Raw genomic sequence first — 16,559 nt, 5'->3', positions numbered from 1 at the left:
TTTAACAGGGCCTCTGTGACAGGGCCCATCTAATCTAATGACAAACACTCCTTGTTTAGTCAAAAGGGGATCTCCAGGGAAATTTCTACAGCTGTACATTTAATTTCATTTCCCCAGAAGAGGTGGGCCGCTTCTACACCTGATCAGCCCTCACAATGTACAATCATACCAGAAGCTAACAGGTTTTTGAAAACGTTACTTGCATGGGTGACAAGGAGTTTTAAAATGGCTGGTACAGCAATATCAGCCATTTGCCTTCACTCCACTGCACTGTAAATGCCCATGTGTTAAAACACAGAGGAAACACGTTGCAGTCACAAATACACAAATATTTTCTTATGTAGGCACTAAGAGGTGTTAATTCAATGTTAATTCAGCTCTTAATAGATGCTGCAATAGGTCCCCCAATGGGGACTTACGTGTATCTGTTAGTGTTGAATTAACAGTTAGATTTGAATTAACACTGTTAGATTTGAATGAACACCGTTAGAGTTGAATTAACACAGGACATTTTACTGTGTAGTTACATTTGTAGTTCTGTGACAGCAGACCTCAGTATAAGTTAATTAAAAATATGTGAATACTGAAGCGATTGAGAATAATTAAATCAGCTTTTTGTTCTTTTTTTCAGGACCTCTGTGTATTCCAAGAACTCACCATGAGGACCAGCCCTTCCATGCCCTCTGAGGGAGCTCTATCAAGATGAAACTGAAAGGGAACATTATACTAAACCCACTTAGTTATTTAGAATATAATGGCCGTTCAAATTTTGTTCCGACTTTATTTTTTGGCACTTTTATTTTGATAATAAAGAAACTATAGTTTCGTGGGGCACTTTGGGTAATTTAAGATGGCGTTTTACTAGCAGCCCGTGGTTTTGCGCGACTTTTGAAAGTTGGAAGACGCCGAATGTCAGCAATTCTTCAACCGTTTTCCCTAAATACATGAATATTGTTTGCTTGGAATAACGGTTTGCCTTTAATAACCTTTTTATTTACAATGCCGTTTCTGTCACTCGTTATTAAATGAACTCTGAACACAAATCTAAATGACTGGATTCTTGGACGGATTGTGTATGCAAATATATACCGCGGCCCTGTTTCATGAAGCGGGATTAATTAGTTATCTTGATAATTGCGCTGAATGAAACCCGGAACAAATCTGGAACATGGACTGAAGTAAAAAGAGCTGTTGATGGTTTTACTCATCGTAGTTATCCAGCTCAGTAATCCTGCTTCGTGGAATATCACCCAGATCTGGATGGATTGCGGATTCATCTACTGCTCGTTTGGAACAACGCTGACGAACCTGCTGCCTTTCCCGTTTCCTTAGGTATTGCTAACTTATTTTTTCTTACGCTTTTGTTTGACTTGTTCCGTGCAACGCGTTTGAAATTTAAGGTTGACCTCTATTTGTGGCAGTTGGAAAACTGGACATTTTTTAGTAACTGAGCCACGACACCCTCTGTGTTTGCCAATACTCAAACAGTTCTTACAAATTAGCTGGCATCTGTTCGGAAAAATTAACCGGGGACAAGAGTTTCCCCTGGGTGCATCTGGACCGGGCCGGGGAGGAAAGGGCGCCGCGTCTCTGCGCTCTTCCCTGCTCAGATAGAGGGCATCAGAACCCAGTAAATCACGCGCGCGGCCGCCGGCAGGGGTGACTCACGACTGTAGCCGCTGTTATCAAGGCCGAAGTTTACAGAATTATCACATTTGCGAGACAAGAAATAAACTATTTCCTGCCGCGCTGTCATTTTGCGCATGCAGTGATCGAACATGCTGTTTTTCGTGCGTTGTCTGCTTGGCCTCGCTTTTTGAAAATAATGCCATGTTCTGAGTGAATTCCTCTCATAATTAATGAATAAAGCGGCAGGACAGATCTCCCCCATCAGTCTGCCCACTGCTCGCCTGAGCTCCAGTTCTAGATTTATTTTGGGCTGCACTGTCTGACTTTAACACGCTTCAGGGACGTGAAGCAGACTCAGCCACCTCGTTTTAGTGTCTGTCTTAAGCAACTTGCTGAATAACAAAAAGAAATCCAAACTAATTTACAATTTAACGTTCTTACTTTTTAAATTGCAATTGTCACTTTATTTATTGTCATAACTTTTAAGTTTTGCTTCAGTGGTTTTGTGTTTTTTTCCATATAAAGAAGCTTGTGAAGCTGTAACTGGGACAGGGTCCGACCTGCCCCCCCGCCTTTAGGATCATATTTATATGAGTGAAAGAAGGGGCATATCCCCTGAAGACAGCATTGATTCATGAAATGCCCCTCCACTTCCGGGGCTATTGATTGGTCGCGAGTCTCATTGCGTCTTATTGCGGGCATTGATTGGGCAGTATATCAGGATGGATGGTCTGGGTGTCACACACTCTTTCACACACACTGTTTCACGTTGTCTGTCTGTCAGTCACTGCTGCTACTCTGGACAAACAGACTGACAGACTGCACACACTGTCCCACATCAGGGAGTGCGTGCGTGTGTGCATGCGTGTGTGTGTGTGTGTGTGAGAGAGTATGTCTGTGTATGTATATCTGTGTGTGTGTGTGTAGGCGTGTGTTCCAGTGGTGGTTCTTTGGGGACATATTCTGCCCAGCTAGAATAATTTTTTTACTAAAATACACAAAGTACAAATTGGCCTGAAAGCTGACTTTGCTCAAGATGACCAGCTCTTCCTGCTCCTGCCGATCACATGGGTTTAGACCCAAACCCAAACCTGCAGACGGGAATGTGGGGGTACCAGTCTCTGTCCAAACTGCAGAGGGTGGAGTGTGGGGGTACCTGTCCATGTCCCGTGTCGTGTCGGCGGTGGTATCAGTGGCCCATGTGGGCTTGCCCGTACCCCACAGCGGGCCGGGTGCCAGCCACACCCTGCGCCTCACGCCTAATTGTTGGATAATGAGGCGAGAGCGGGCTGCCTTTGGGCAGCTGGGCTGTCCCGGCCCCCCCCGGCCAGCGTGTGGCTCTGAGCGGCTGACAGGTGTACCAGGTGAGCCATTATCCACACAGCCGGCCCGCTGCGTCCACCTGCTCCCCTCTCTCTCCGCCAGGTCACCTGCAGCGTCTCTCACCGATGGGGGGGCTGCGGGCCAGCAGAATAGCCCTGGGGGGCTGTTTAGTACCTCAGGAGCGGCGGTCCCCACTCTGCTACACACCCCTATACAAACACACACTCACACACACTCACACACACGTCAGCTCTGCTACACACCCCTTTACAAACACACACTCACATGCACGTCCGCTCTGCTACACACCCCTGAACAAACACACACTCACACACACATCAGCTCTGCTACACACCCCTATACAAACACACACTCACACGTCTACTCTGCTTCACACCCCTATACAAACACACTCACATGTCCACTCTGCTACACACCCCTGAACAAACACAGACTCACACACACTCACACACGTCCACTCTGCTACACACCCCTGAACAAACACAGACTCATGGCTTGCTGGTACAGTTGCCCTCCTTAACTGACGGCTCTCATTGGTTATAATTTGAGTAACTTGACCAATAATAGGAGCTTTTTACTGTTAGGCCCAGTTAGGAGAGAAGGCCAGAGAGGGTTCCCACAGATAGGGGTCCATGTGGGGACAGCAGGTCACTAATGTAGATGAATGCTGCAGCAGGGAGAGCACTGGGCCCAGGGCAATGCAATCTCCCCAAGACACGCTGGCAGCCTTCTGAACTACAGATGCAGTGTGCAGCCTTCTGAACTACAGATGTAGTGTGCAGCCGTCTGAACTACAGATGCAGTGTGCAGCCTTCTGAACTACAGATGCAGTGTGCAGCCTTCTGAACTACAGATGCAGTGTGCAGACCCCTTTAAAGAAACAGAATCATTGTGTGTGGAATCACTAAACAAGGAAAGGTAAAGGATGGTGTGTTTTGCAGGGTGTGTTCAGAAGGAAAGGTATAGGATAGTGTGTTTTGCAGGGTGCGTTCAGTAGGACAGGTAAAGGATGGTGTGTTTTGCAGGGTGTGTTCAGAAGGAAAGGTAAAGGATGGTGTGTTTTGCAGGGTGTGTTCAGAAGGACAGGTATAGGATGGTGTGTTCAGAAGGAAAGGTAAAGGATGGTGTGTTTTGCAGGGTGTGTTCAGAAGGAAAGGTATAGGATGGTGTGTTCAGAAGGAAAGGTAAAGGATGGTGTGTTTTGCAGGGTGTGTTCAGAAGGAAAGGTAAAGGATGGTGTGTTTTGCAGGGTGTGTTCAGAAGGAAAGGTATTGGGTGGTGTGTTTTGTAGGGTGTTTTCAGAAGGAAAGGTAAAGGATGGTGTGTTTTGCAGGGTGTGTTCAGAAGGAAAGGTATAGGATGGTGTGTTTTGTAGGGTGTGTTCAGAAGGAAAGGTATTGGGTGGTGTGTTTTGTAGGGTGTGTTCAGAAGGAAAGGTATAGGGTGGTGTGTTTTGTAGGGTGTGTTCAGAAGGAAAGGTATAGGGTGGTGTGTTTTGCAGGGTGTGTTCAGAAGGAAAGGTATAGGGTGGTGTGTTTTGCAGGGTGTGTTCAGAAGGGGAACCCCCAGTGCATCACCGCTCGGTGGGTCTCTCTGTGGCAGCCAATCATCTTCTCCCAGCGAGAAGCACAACAGAGCAGATTTACTCTACAAGAGCACACCCCTCGGTTCAGGGAGGAAAAACAGCCCAAATCGGTTTGGAAGGGAAGGGGGGCACACGTAGATGGAAGCACTAGAATATTGCAGAAACGCGGGGAGTTATCCGGCATCCTCGGAAGATCGGGAAGGAAACTGATGTGGAAAATGCACATTAGAATCGGAAACGTTGGAAAGCTGTAAGGAAGAAGGAATAGCCTTGAGGAAGACGCAAAAAGCGCCATTTGAGGAATATTGCTGTTTGTCTCCAGCTTCGGATAGAGTTGCCATGGCGACGGGCAAATCTCCTGAGCGTCGTCATCGCTCTGGCTCCTCCCGCGAACGCTGGGTTAAAAATAGACGCGAGCAGAGAACAAAGAGCTATTTAAGAAAAAAAAAATGAGTGGAAAAAAAGATTGAGGAAAGGAGAGCACACATATGTGCTCGGGACGTGTGTGGGATTGCGAGGGCTTCCCCCCCCCCCCCAGACTGACAGTCGTTTGCGTCAGGAAACCCCGCGATTAGCCCGTCCTGGTCTGGGGACCCCAGCGCTGCATTCACAGATAAAACCCCTGCTCCGGTCCTGTAGGGTTTACTGGGCACAGTGGACATGGCCTGGGAGGGTGTTCAGGTCCCACACACAGAGACTGAACACTGTGTGTGTGAGGGCTGGAAGTGTGAGGGAGAGGATCTTAAGATATAGATGCGGTTGTCTGTGTGTACATATGTAGGTGCCCATATGTAATGGTCTGTGTGTGCGTATCTGTGTGTGCAGTGTTGTGTGTGTGTGTGTATATTTGGGGGTACATGTGTGTGCGTGTGGGCCTTCCCCAATCTGTTGGGGGACAACAGAACTGTCTAGAATGTCATTTCCTTAAGATTTCCTTCACTGGAACTAAGGGGCCTAGCCCAAACCATGAAAAACAGCCCCAGACCTAGGGGGTGTCCAGATACTTTTGGTCATATAGTGTGTAATGTGTGCGTGCGTGCGTGTGTGCGTGTGTTCGTGCGTGCGTGCGTGCGTGTGTTCGTGCGTGTGTGCGTGTGTTCGTGCGTGTGTTCGTGCGTGCGTGTGTGCGTGTATTTTATTGACTCATTTCATGATATTTTTAGTAGTGTCATCCAGCTTTATTTCAATATTGTGCATTTGTTCACTGCAGTAACGGCTCTGTTCGCTCCCTGTGAATGGGAATTGAGCTTGTTGAACTGCTTCTTTGTTGAATAAAAATTAATCAAATTAGTAGTGACACTGGCATTGTTTTAACCTGTATTGCTGCTTAGTACTTAGCTCACCTGTAAGAATGACTTATCCCTGGTCTAGTGTCGGATGCAGTAATTATGACTGGTCTCACTAGTGTTACATGAACATGCATTTGTTTTCCCTCAGGGCTGTATCTGATGGGCTATTATCCTTCCTGTCATTTTTACCAGCCATTTTTCCTGTGTGCATGCCAGGCACCCTGACTGATAGTGATTATCCTTAAGTGTGAACAACCCCCGACTTACAGAACAGCACCACCTGCTGGTAGTTCTGCCAAACAACATGGCTGCTCAAAATCACCAGGCGAAATTAAACCTGTTTTTTTTTTTACCCCTGTGATCTTCAGAGCTGTCTGAAGCTCTTCCTTCTGTCTCTCACTTTATCCGTTCCACACTCGCCTCGCAGAATGAGTCTGTTTAATCTGCTGCAGGTTTCTCTGCATATGCAGGGCTGGTGAGTCGTGAAGAGCAGTCTGCTCCTAATTTCAGCCTCGCCCCCGGCCCTGCCCCCAGCCCTGCCCCCAGCCCTGCCCCCAGCCCTGCCCCCAGCCTGCCCCCGGCCCTGCCCGCTGCGCTGCCCCTGGCCTGCCCCGGCCCTGCCCCCGGCCTGCCCGCTGCCTCCCGCTTCCTGTGAAGAGCAGGAAGCTGCATGCCCCTCCGCTCGGGCTGTTTCTGGGGTCGTCCTTCTGTGCGTGTAAATCGCAGCTGTGCCAGGCTGCTGTGGAGCATCTTAAAGGAGTCCAGGACCAGATTGTGCAGAATCTGGCAGAGCTCTGCTTTCAGAGGACTACCTGTCTGACTGGGCTGTTCCTAGAGAATGCAGTGCAGACACAAGCTTGCAGCTCTGTGAGGGAGATGAAGGAGCTTGGCTCAGCCAGTGTAGGGGAAAAATGCCATTTTGGCTCTTTTAATGTTCATTCTGCCTTGTAAACACAAAGAAATGAACAAAGACCAGGGAGCCTTCAAACACAAAAGTGCAAATGCATGTAAAACGCAGTATTGCTGCAAGCAGCAGAAACGCATGAATCAATCATGTGACCCAGCGACTGAATTTCTCCGCCATCTCGCATAAACGGTTCCACTGCTGCAGACTGAGAAAACAAATGTATCATAATGACAGATTCAGCAGTTGCCCATTTAGATCTTTGAACCTTGCTAGATCTTTTTTTTAACCTATGCAAATGCCCTTAATTGATTGCCTTATTTTTTTGCACAGAAATTTTGATTGAATAAGTGTGTCCAGTTTGGACTGAGATATCCTACGCCTGTCCTTCACTTCAGTATGTTCAGGCAGAATTAGCCTACGTGTGAAATATAGGAATCCGCCCTGCATAGTTACCGCACCACAGGTACTATCCCAGAGTGCAGGTTCCAGAGTGCAGGTTCTGCCCCAAAGTACAGGTACCAGAGTGCAGGTTCTACCCCAGAGCACAGGTTCCAGAGCGCAGGTTCCAGAGCGCAGGTTCCAGAGCGCAGGTTCCAGAGCGCAGGTACCAGAGCGCAGGTACCAGAGCGCAGGTACCAGAGTGCAGGTTCCACAGTGCAGGTACCACCCCAAAGCACTGGCACCACCCCAGAACACAAGTACTGCCCCACAGACCAACTCACAGCTGGCGCTGGTAATCTAGCAGGTTGGTGCCATGGGTATAGAGCAGTGTAACCTTTTCTTAAAAAAAAAAAATTAAAAAACATATTTTATTTTTGCATATATTTGCCACCCAGCTTGGGGTGAACATGTCCAGCTTGCACCCTAATGCCCCACAGCCATGTTCACATGGGAGCCCCCCTGCCCTACTGATACTGCCCCACTGCCCCTCCCCTCAGTTCTCCTCTCAAACACCTGGTGTCACCAGAGGCTTCCTCCCACACTGCAGGCCATGCTGAGCTCATGTGGAGTAGGAGGAAGACCTTTCATAAGGCTTTAATGTGCAGCCTACGGGTGCCTGTTTGACCTGTAGTGGTCACTAGATAGCAATAATTATTAGAACAAGGGGACATAAATGGAAATTAACAAAAGGTAGATTCCATACAGACATTAGGAAGAATTTTTTCTCACAGAGAATAGTCAATGTGTGGAATAGCCTGCCAGGTCACGGAGTAGAGGCAGAAACTGTTGAGGATTTTCAACACTAGGCTTGATAAAGTGTTAGATACTTTCTAGTCTAGGTAATCAGAGCACTAATTTACTTAGGAAAATGGCGAGCATTGTTGGGCTGAATGGCCTGTTCTCGTCAGTATATTTTGTGATGTTATGTTATAAAGCGATGGCATGTGGAATAAAATACTTAAATATGTTTTTCTGAGGTTCTGGCTGCTCTATAGCGCCTCCCTGTGGGGAGCATGTGAAACTCACTATGAGGGGGATGAGAAGGATCAGTGCAGACTGCTCCTGAGCACAGAGATCTCAGACAGCTGAGCACAGAGATCTCACACAGCTGAGCACAGAGATCTCACACAGCTGTCTCTGTGACTTCCCTCTAATTTTACTGTCCATGCTTACAATCCCTGCCAGTTAGCTCCTCCCACAGGGTGCCGTAACAAAGGTCAAAGGTCAGCGAGACAGTCCGTATGCCAGCTCTAAAATGTCCTGACTTACAGCAAAACTGTTTAACTTTCTCAAAAGATACAGATGTTGCATGGCCTTTTCAAAAATGTATTCTGTGTTAGCTGAGAAGCTCAGTGTGTTATCCAAGAACGTGTCTAAATATTTAAACTTCTCTACCACTTCTGCAGCCTGGCCGTGCATTTTAACCGGTTGGCTTGGGTGCAGCAGGCTACTGACGCAGCTGATGACCAGCTCCTTGGTTTTGTTTGTGCTAATGATCAGTGCACTGTCTGCAGTGTCTTCCCTCTGAGCTTCCCCCTCCTGCAGTAGCCCCATCAAAGCCATGTCATCAGCATATTTGTATGATATATTATTGTTGTTGTTGTTATTATTATTATTATTATCATTTGTTTTTACCAATGCAAGTTCGCTCATGTGGGTTCATGTGAGTTCATTTTGGTCGCTGCTGAACTGATTTGCCCACTGTTTGTGAACAAAATAATTAGCATTTAATTGTAAGTGGAGGTAGAGGGTAAATGTGGACTGGATGCAGGCACAGGCAGTTTTTGGACTGCAATGCGACTTTTGGTTGACAACTGAATTTTGTGTGAAGTACTGCTGCAAACGTGTGAGTAAAATAATTAACATTTTTGCTTCCAACAGTTGAGTATTTTTTCTGAAGGCTAAAAGTCCCTTCACAGTGGCTGATAAACCAACTCAGTGAATTAAATTACACAGAAACTTTGAGCATTTCGTCCTGTGACTAATTGTGTTGTGGCTTATTTGCATTCTGTTTCTATTTGCTAAATTATCCGCAGCACAACACTTTAAGCGCTGGGACTCCAGGTTTATAACCCATTTATATTGGATTCTGACATAAGGATTATAAGGTACATCGTTAAAAAATGTGGAAGAAATGTAATTTCTTTTTAATAATCAATAATCAAATTTAGAAAAAATGGAGTAAAATACCAGAACAAGTCTTCTCTCTCACAGGTTATCCTCATGTACCCAATGATTAACTTGCAGCTTCAAATCTACAATTTTGTGTGGTTGCACTTAAAAGTACAATAAATCATTATGTAGGCTACTTGTGAGAGTACATCAAGCAACACTATATATGTAACGCCATGCAATGTAGTACTATATATGTTTATAGGTAGTTTATTGTCAAAACAATAATGAAAAACTGTAAAATGTTCCAAACTGCAAAAATACAGAGGGTATGAAACATGGGTAATGTCAAAAAGCCTCCCTGCATTTCAGAGCTCATCACTTAGGGCTGAGAGGACGAGGTGCTCCGACAGGGCGGACTGACGATGTCATGGGCCAGGATGTCCATCACAGCAAGCGGGAGGACTAGCAGGGCGAGCGCTGCTCTTCCAAACTCACACGTCTCCGTCCTTCAGGGACCTCCATGTTCATCTGCATTCTGCCACAACTCTTGAGTAAAACCGCCATTTGAGGGCAGAAAATAAACCACGAATCCATTATGCCTGACCTTCATGCATTTTCACATGTTTAAAGAATGCAGTTATTTAAAAAAAAGCTTGAATTACGCATTCATTGATACACATGTAATATTTTCAATCAGCTTTGCTGTTCTTCATCCCAGCCAGTTTAGCGTTACTAGTTTAGCGTTACTTGTTTGACTCACAAGGTCTCAGAACATGATATTTGAAATTTCTTTAATTGTAAGGGGAAGCTGACAAGCCCCGGAGGAGATAGAAACTCTGGAAAGTCTTGTTAACCTTGAGTATACTGTGAAGTAATATATTTGAATAGATCCATAATGCTAATGATTTTATTTTCTTTTTCCTATCTTGCAGAGATCTGAGTAACCCCCATTACATGAGAGTCATTGCCAGCAAATTTAAGTGCTTCCGTCGATGGATGAAGTTGCCATCTTTCATGAAACCATTTTGCTTTAAATAAAATGAGCTGTCTGACAGTCACATCAGACTCAGGACAATTCTGCACCGTGGAAAATGGCAATGGCCTAAAACTTCAGAAAGGGAAACACAAAATGTGTGGCTTTTATATAGATGCAAAAAGCCCTTAAAATGTACAGGAACTGTATCAGGAATTGTTCGAAGTTACTGAGGTATTATAGTGTTACAGTGGTATAGTCTTCAAATATATATATATATATATTTATTTCTCATTTAAAATCTGAAGGCAAACACGAGATGCCACCTGACTTCATAACTGACATGCGAGCACCTTTCAGACCAGAGGGACTTGATCAGCCTTGGATGGGGTCCTGTGTGTCCTACAGGCTCAGGACAATCTGCTGTCAGTTGTTTCAGTTCTTAAATTTAGTTATTGATGAAAACAGGGAGTGATCTTGACCTTTGTTCCATTCATATTACATGTTAGTATTTACAGTGCAGGATTAATAGTATACACTAATTGGAGGAAAGATGATGGACTTGGAGATGATAACTGGTAGTCCAGCAGTCTAGGTCTATGGTCTCAGCTTTACTGAACAGACTCGAAATAGTGATGTCTAAACTCTAAGGATCAGCTGTCACTGCTGGTCGGTGTCTTGACTGGTTGAGCCGCGTGATCACTATGTTTACATATCATATATTTTTCTGTTCCAAGCAGAATTTGATCAAACACATATATGCAAGCAATAATGCATCTGCTCATTTCCCTCTGCAGCATAGATCATACACTGAAAACGTACATTTTTAATTTGCGTATGCAAATAAAACATCACTCCTTCCTGAAAACAGCAGGAAGTGGACATGTGGCTCCACTAAGCCCAGAATATAGGCTCTGCTTTCAGGAAAAATGGCTGATGGGGCTGTAGTCCTGCCACTGTCCCAGATAGCACACTGCTACAGGGCCGGCTCACTGGGAAAATGAGTTGACATCACCCTGCGGTTTGTTGAAAGAGAGTCTTGAGTCCATTGTAGCCTAAGCCTATTTTTGACACTGTGGGTCAAGCATTTCACAATAAGATTTTGTGTGAGAACAGTATGATTAGCACCCTCAGACTAGCCTAGCATTGTACCACACTAGACTATGCATCAGAGAACAGGGCAGCCCAGATTTGGCCTCTCCTGCAGTATAATTTGGCCCAGTGCGCACACATCTTGTTTTTTCTTTGCGCCCCTGATTATCCCAGTAGAGGGAAAAAATGTTGTTTCTCAAAAATCAACCCGCACACAGAATTGCACATTTCAAAGCTGTCAGAGGTATTGAGAATTCTTTTTGGTTCTGTTTGATGTGAATGAAATGCCATCCGAGGCATTTTGAGATCACTCTGGTCTCTGGAAAGGGCAGCTCATGTCAGGCTGTAAGAAATAAGTTGGCAAAAATAGGAAGTCGTGATCATTTGATTTTCCACTTCATATTTCCATCAGAAATGGTCAAAACTAGACAGCAGACAAGGTACATTAGATTAAGGAAAAAGTGCACCATCCATTATCTATACCTGCTTATTCAAAGACTCCATCCATTATCTATATCTGCTTATACATGGACACCATCCATTATCTATACCGGCTTATTCATGGACTCCATCCATTATCCATACCTGCTTATTCATGGAATCCATCCATTATCTATATCCGCTTATACATGGACACCATCCATTGTCTATACCGGCTTATTCATGGACTCCATCCATTATCTGTACCTGCTTATTCATGGACTCCATCCATTATCCATACCTGCTTATTCATGGACTCCATCCATTATCTGTACCTGCTTATTCATGGAATCCATCCATTATCCATACCTGCTTATTCATGGACTCCATCCGTTATCTATACCTGCTTATTCATGGATCCATCCATTATCTATACCTCCTTATTCATGGACTCCATCCATTATCCATACCTGCTTATTCATGGACTCCATGTCCAGGCGGACACACGACAGCACCTCTCATTGCAGAAGCTGGCTTTGTATTCGGGTGGCATGAGGCTGTGATCACATGGTCTTGTGGGACATGTGGAGATCACATGGGCACATGGGGCGTGTGGAGATCACATGGTCATGCTGGGCGTGTGGAGATCACATGGTCACGCTGGGCATGTGGAGATCACATGGTCACGCTGGGCTTGTGGAGATCACATGGTCCCGCTGGGCGTGTGGAGATCACGTGGTCACGCTGGGCGTGTGGAGATCACGTGGTCACGCGGGGCGTGTGGAGATCACATGGTCACGCTGGGCGTGTGGAGATCACATGGTCACGCTGATAACGCTGCTGAAGGGAGGGACAGACCAGAGGTTGCCAGGGGGAATAAATAGGCTCAGGTAATCCTCAGATTTTTAACCCAGCGGACGGACGGGACTGAACCTCCACAACATGCCCCAGAAAAACTGCTGAAATCCTGTTAAAGGTTCTGCACTGGTCTTCCCTATAATACGCAGTTATTTTCCATCAGCAGAAATACCCATTTTAAACGGGGAATCTTTTCAGAAACACTCAGTGTTTCGAGCTGCAGCACTTAGACTGATAGATGGAGGAAGGGATGAGAGAGTGATGCTAGTCCCTCTTGTGGAAGTGCTGATGAATATATCATCAAGGCCGACCGTGCTGCTAATTCAGCGTGCCTGCAGTTCGCTTTGTTGTTCTGTAAATGCAGAGCTGCAAACATAAGCACACCCAAAAGGAAACGAGCCAAACCAGTCGTTTAGAAGCGCTCTGCTATGAAGTGATTTGCATAAGTATCCTTATCAAAACAGGAAGTTTACACTCAGTTTGTTCCAGTTAGTTGGATCAGTATTTTTCTTGACCAATGAAAATAATAGAAGTGTTATTGGGTGCGTAGTTAAGCCGAGCTTATGCTCATGCACGTGACATGACCAGCATTTCATACTCGGGCCACTCAGGTACAGCGAGCCGCCAAAGGTCCATTTGTCACTGCTATCGCCACGGCGACAGTGGAGCGTGTGAATGTGAGGCTGTTACCCACTTCTCCTCCAAGAGCCTGAATGTGCTGCTTTCAGCAGTGTAATGAATTAGCCTGATGTGTGTGTGTGTGTGTGTGTGAGAGAGAGAGAGTGTGTGTGTATGCGGGTGTGCATGTGAGTGTCTGTGTGTGTGTGTGTGTTGGTGTGTGTGTGCGCGTGTGTATGTGTGTGTATGTGAGTGTGTGTGTGTGTCTGTGTGTGACTGTGTGTGTATGTGTGAGCGTGTCTGTGTATGTATGTATGTGTGTGTGTATGAATGTGTGCGTGTGAGAGTGTCTGTGTTTGTGTGTGTGTCTGTGTGCGCATGTGAACACATTGCTTCTCGCCTGCTTGGCTGATGCTTGCCTAAGGCTCAGTATAAATATCAGGGATTCCATTGAAGCAGGTTCTACTGAAGCACTGGGTGAAGCAGAGAGAGCAGGTTCTACTGAAGCACTGGGTGAAGCAGGGAGAGCAGGTACTACTGAACCAGGGAGAGCAGGTTCTACTGAAGCAGGGAGAGCAGGTTCTACTGAAGCACTGGGTGAAGCAGGGAGAGCGGTTCTACTGAAGCACTGGGTGTAGCAGGGAGAGCAGGTTCTACTGAAGCACTGGGTGAAGCAGGGAGAGCAGGTTCTACTGAAGCACTGGGTGAAGCAGGGAGAGCAGGTACTACTGAACCAGGGAGAGCAGGTTATACTGAAGCACTGGGTGTAGCAGGGAGAGCAGGTTCTACTGAAGCAGGGAGAGCAGGTACTACTGAAGCACTGGGTGAACCAGGGAGAGCAGGTTCTACTGAAGCAGGGAGAGCAGGTTCTACTGAAGCACTAGGTGAAGCAGGGAGAGCAGGTACTACTGAAGCAGGGAAAGCAGGTTCTACTGAAGCACTAGGTGTAGTAGGGAGAGCAGGTTCTACTGAAGCACTAGGTGTAGTAGGGAGAGCAGGTTCTACTGAAGCAGGGAGAGCAGGTTCTACTGAAGCACTGGGTGAAGCAGGGAGGACAGGTTTGAGCTTTAAGCCGAAGACTCCAGCTTTCCTCTGCTGAACCCTCCCAGCCATGGCACTGCGTGCCAGCTGTGTTTGGGCCTCTGAGGTTTGGGTCTGAGGGTCTGATATCCTGAAGCTGATATCCACATTAATGTATTTTTGCTATCATGAGTAATGAAGGACTGAAGGACTGTCTTGCTGTGTCATCCACTCCTGCAGCCATTAAGCACAGAAATGTAATTAATAAAATAAAACTGTGCCATGCTGGCTGTATTGGTGCGATTCTTGACAGACAGCACTGCATGAGTTTGTATTTGCTGATGCATATTTTTCTGTCAGAAGTTCACAGAAGTTAATTTATTACTGCAACTTGAGGTGATAAAGCAAAGTATAAAATATATGTAAAAAAGACAACCCCTGTACTAACTAGCTAGGTAATATTTTATTTATATTTCAGGACAGAATACAACCAAAATTTGTATTGAAATCGGATTATAATAAACTACAGTTAACGTTAGTAACTTAACTATGGAGGCGAGCTATCAAACCACAGCTAGATGTGCTCCTGACTGTGTGAAAAACCACAAAAACCTCTTGTCAGCAAGAAGGTGCCCAGTTAGCTAACCGGCTTATAGCCGAGTGCTTAACAGGAAAAAAGTAGAGAATTTCCTCTCTGTCCCCTAACGGCAACAACGGTTTTCACCTTAGGTCTAAAACTGACTTACCTTGCTCATAACATGGGTTTTAAAAACTTGAGCTAATAGCAAATACACATTTGAAAACACAATACAATCCACCAACAAACAAACACCGACAAAGTTCTTCCTACTCTCCCCCCCACCCCCCCCCCCCCAAACAGGAAGTACAGTAAGTATCAAGCAAGAACATAGAGCAATTAAGTCGATTTCAGTTTCTTCTGATACGGTGCATTGATATAGTCAGCCAAAACAATTTAAAAAAGAGTTCATTTCTATCAATACAGCTTCAGCTAAGGAGTCAACATGTGCTGATTTATCACGAAGCAGCTGAAGGAAAGGCAGAAGATTAAGGTCCAGTGCAGGAGGAGCGCATAGCCATGCTATTTCAGACCGGCCTGACTATTCCAGATCACAGGCGCATTAGAATGCATTCACTGGCCCTGACACCACGGTCACATCACAGTGCATTCAGAACTGTTTGTTGTACTTCATCAATCCCAGAATGCAGCTGGGATTGGTCCTTTTCACTGATATGTTCCCTTCTGTGACGTTTCCTGCTTTAGCAGTGGAATACTAGCTGGTTGCTTTAACCAGTAAATATATTACACATGGAGAGCACAGCCCAGCAATGATGCATGGAACATATTAAATCAATTCTTGAATGAGGGGCCTTATTATAAAGAGAGAGAGAAATGGGAGCGCATCGCAGTCCGTGGGGATTTCTCCCATAGCGATGGGTAATTTACATCCCTTACATTTCTTTAATGTCCTGCAAATTCTGAGGAAGTGGATTTCTAGTGTGAATTGTTGGTTTCCCCACTATATATATATATATATGTTTTTCTTCTTCAGATTCCAAATGAAACCTTGTAAAGCCAGCTTTCCCTTGACATTTCATGACAAATAATATAGTTTTGAATTTAATCTCCGGTAGGTAGACTTGCAGAAGTCAGCTGGAATTTGTGAAAAGGAGAAATTGGACAAATATTTCCTAAAAAGCCAAAACAAGCTCAGAACTGTGATTCATAACCGGCCACAGAGGAGGTTCTAATATGGATGTGAAGTCCAAATAGCTGTGCTCACTAGGCCTCATGAACACTAACCTCCCCTCTACCTCCAAAAGCTGCAATTAAGTCACTGGCAAACAGCATTTTTCATGACTGAAACAATGTGCAAGAACAAAAGAAAAATGACTTCCTTTATTGTAGTATTGGTGGTATTATGTAAATAAAAATAAATAATTACATTGCAGGGTATGTGCGGTTACAGTGTCCAGGAGGAGCCCACAGAATGGGCTTCATCCTGGTGGACAGTCAGAAAAGACGTCTCTGGAACAGAGAAATGCTCAGTGTTATAATCTGTGTACAGCACTGGGATGGGCAGAACTATGATACGCATCAAGTTATAATGCCTGATCTCTCCCACTCTCAAGGTTATATAGTCTTTAATTAAGGGTTATAGGATTGAATTAAGTGAGACAACACAGAGTCATTTATGGCAATGATCATAAGTAAACTAGACTACATAGCCTACCTTAAACAGAGGGAGA

At 45.3% G+C, this 16,559-nt stretch overlaps 1 long non-coding RNA gene across 1 annotated transcript in view; it reads left to right on the top strand.

Moving 5' to 3' along the window:
• Positions 1–9,929, top strand: part of LOC118236362 — a 15,191-nt gene extending 5,262 nt beyond the window's left edge. The window contains exons 2-3 of the long non-coding RNA XR_004767020.1: positions 632–1,332; positions 9,680–9,929. This is a non-coding gene — a long non-coding RNA (uncharacterized LOC118236362). The remainder of the gene's footprint in view (positions 1–631; positions 1,333–9,679) is intronic.
• The last annotated feature ends 6,630 nt before the right edge of the window (positions 9,930–16,559 follow it).

This window comes from Anguilla anguilla, chromosome 9, assembly GCF_013347855.1.
Source record: "Anguilla anguilla isolate fAngAng1 chromosome 9, fAngAng1.pri, whole genome shotgun sequence".
Classification (NCBI taxonomy): domain Eukaryota; kingdom Metazoa; phylum Chordata; class Actinopteri; order Anguilliformes; family Anguillidae; genus Anguilla; species Anguilla anguilla.
Note: the sequence above shows the minus strand (reverse complement) of the source record. Positions and strands in the feature narration are given on the sequence as shown.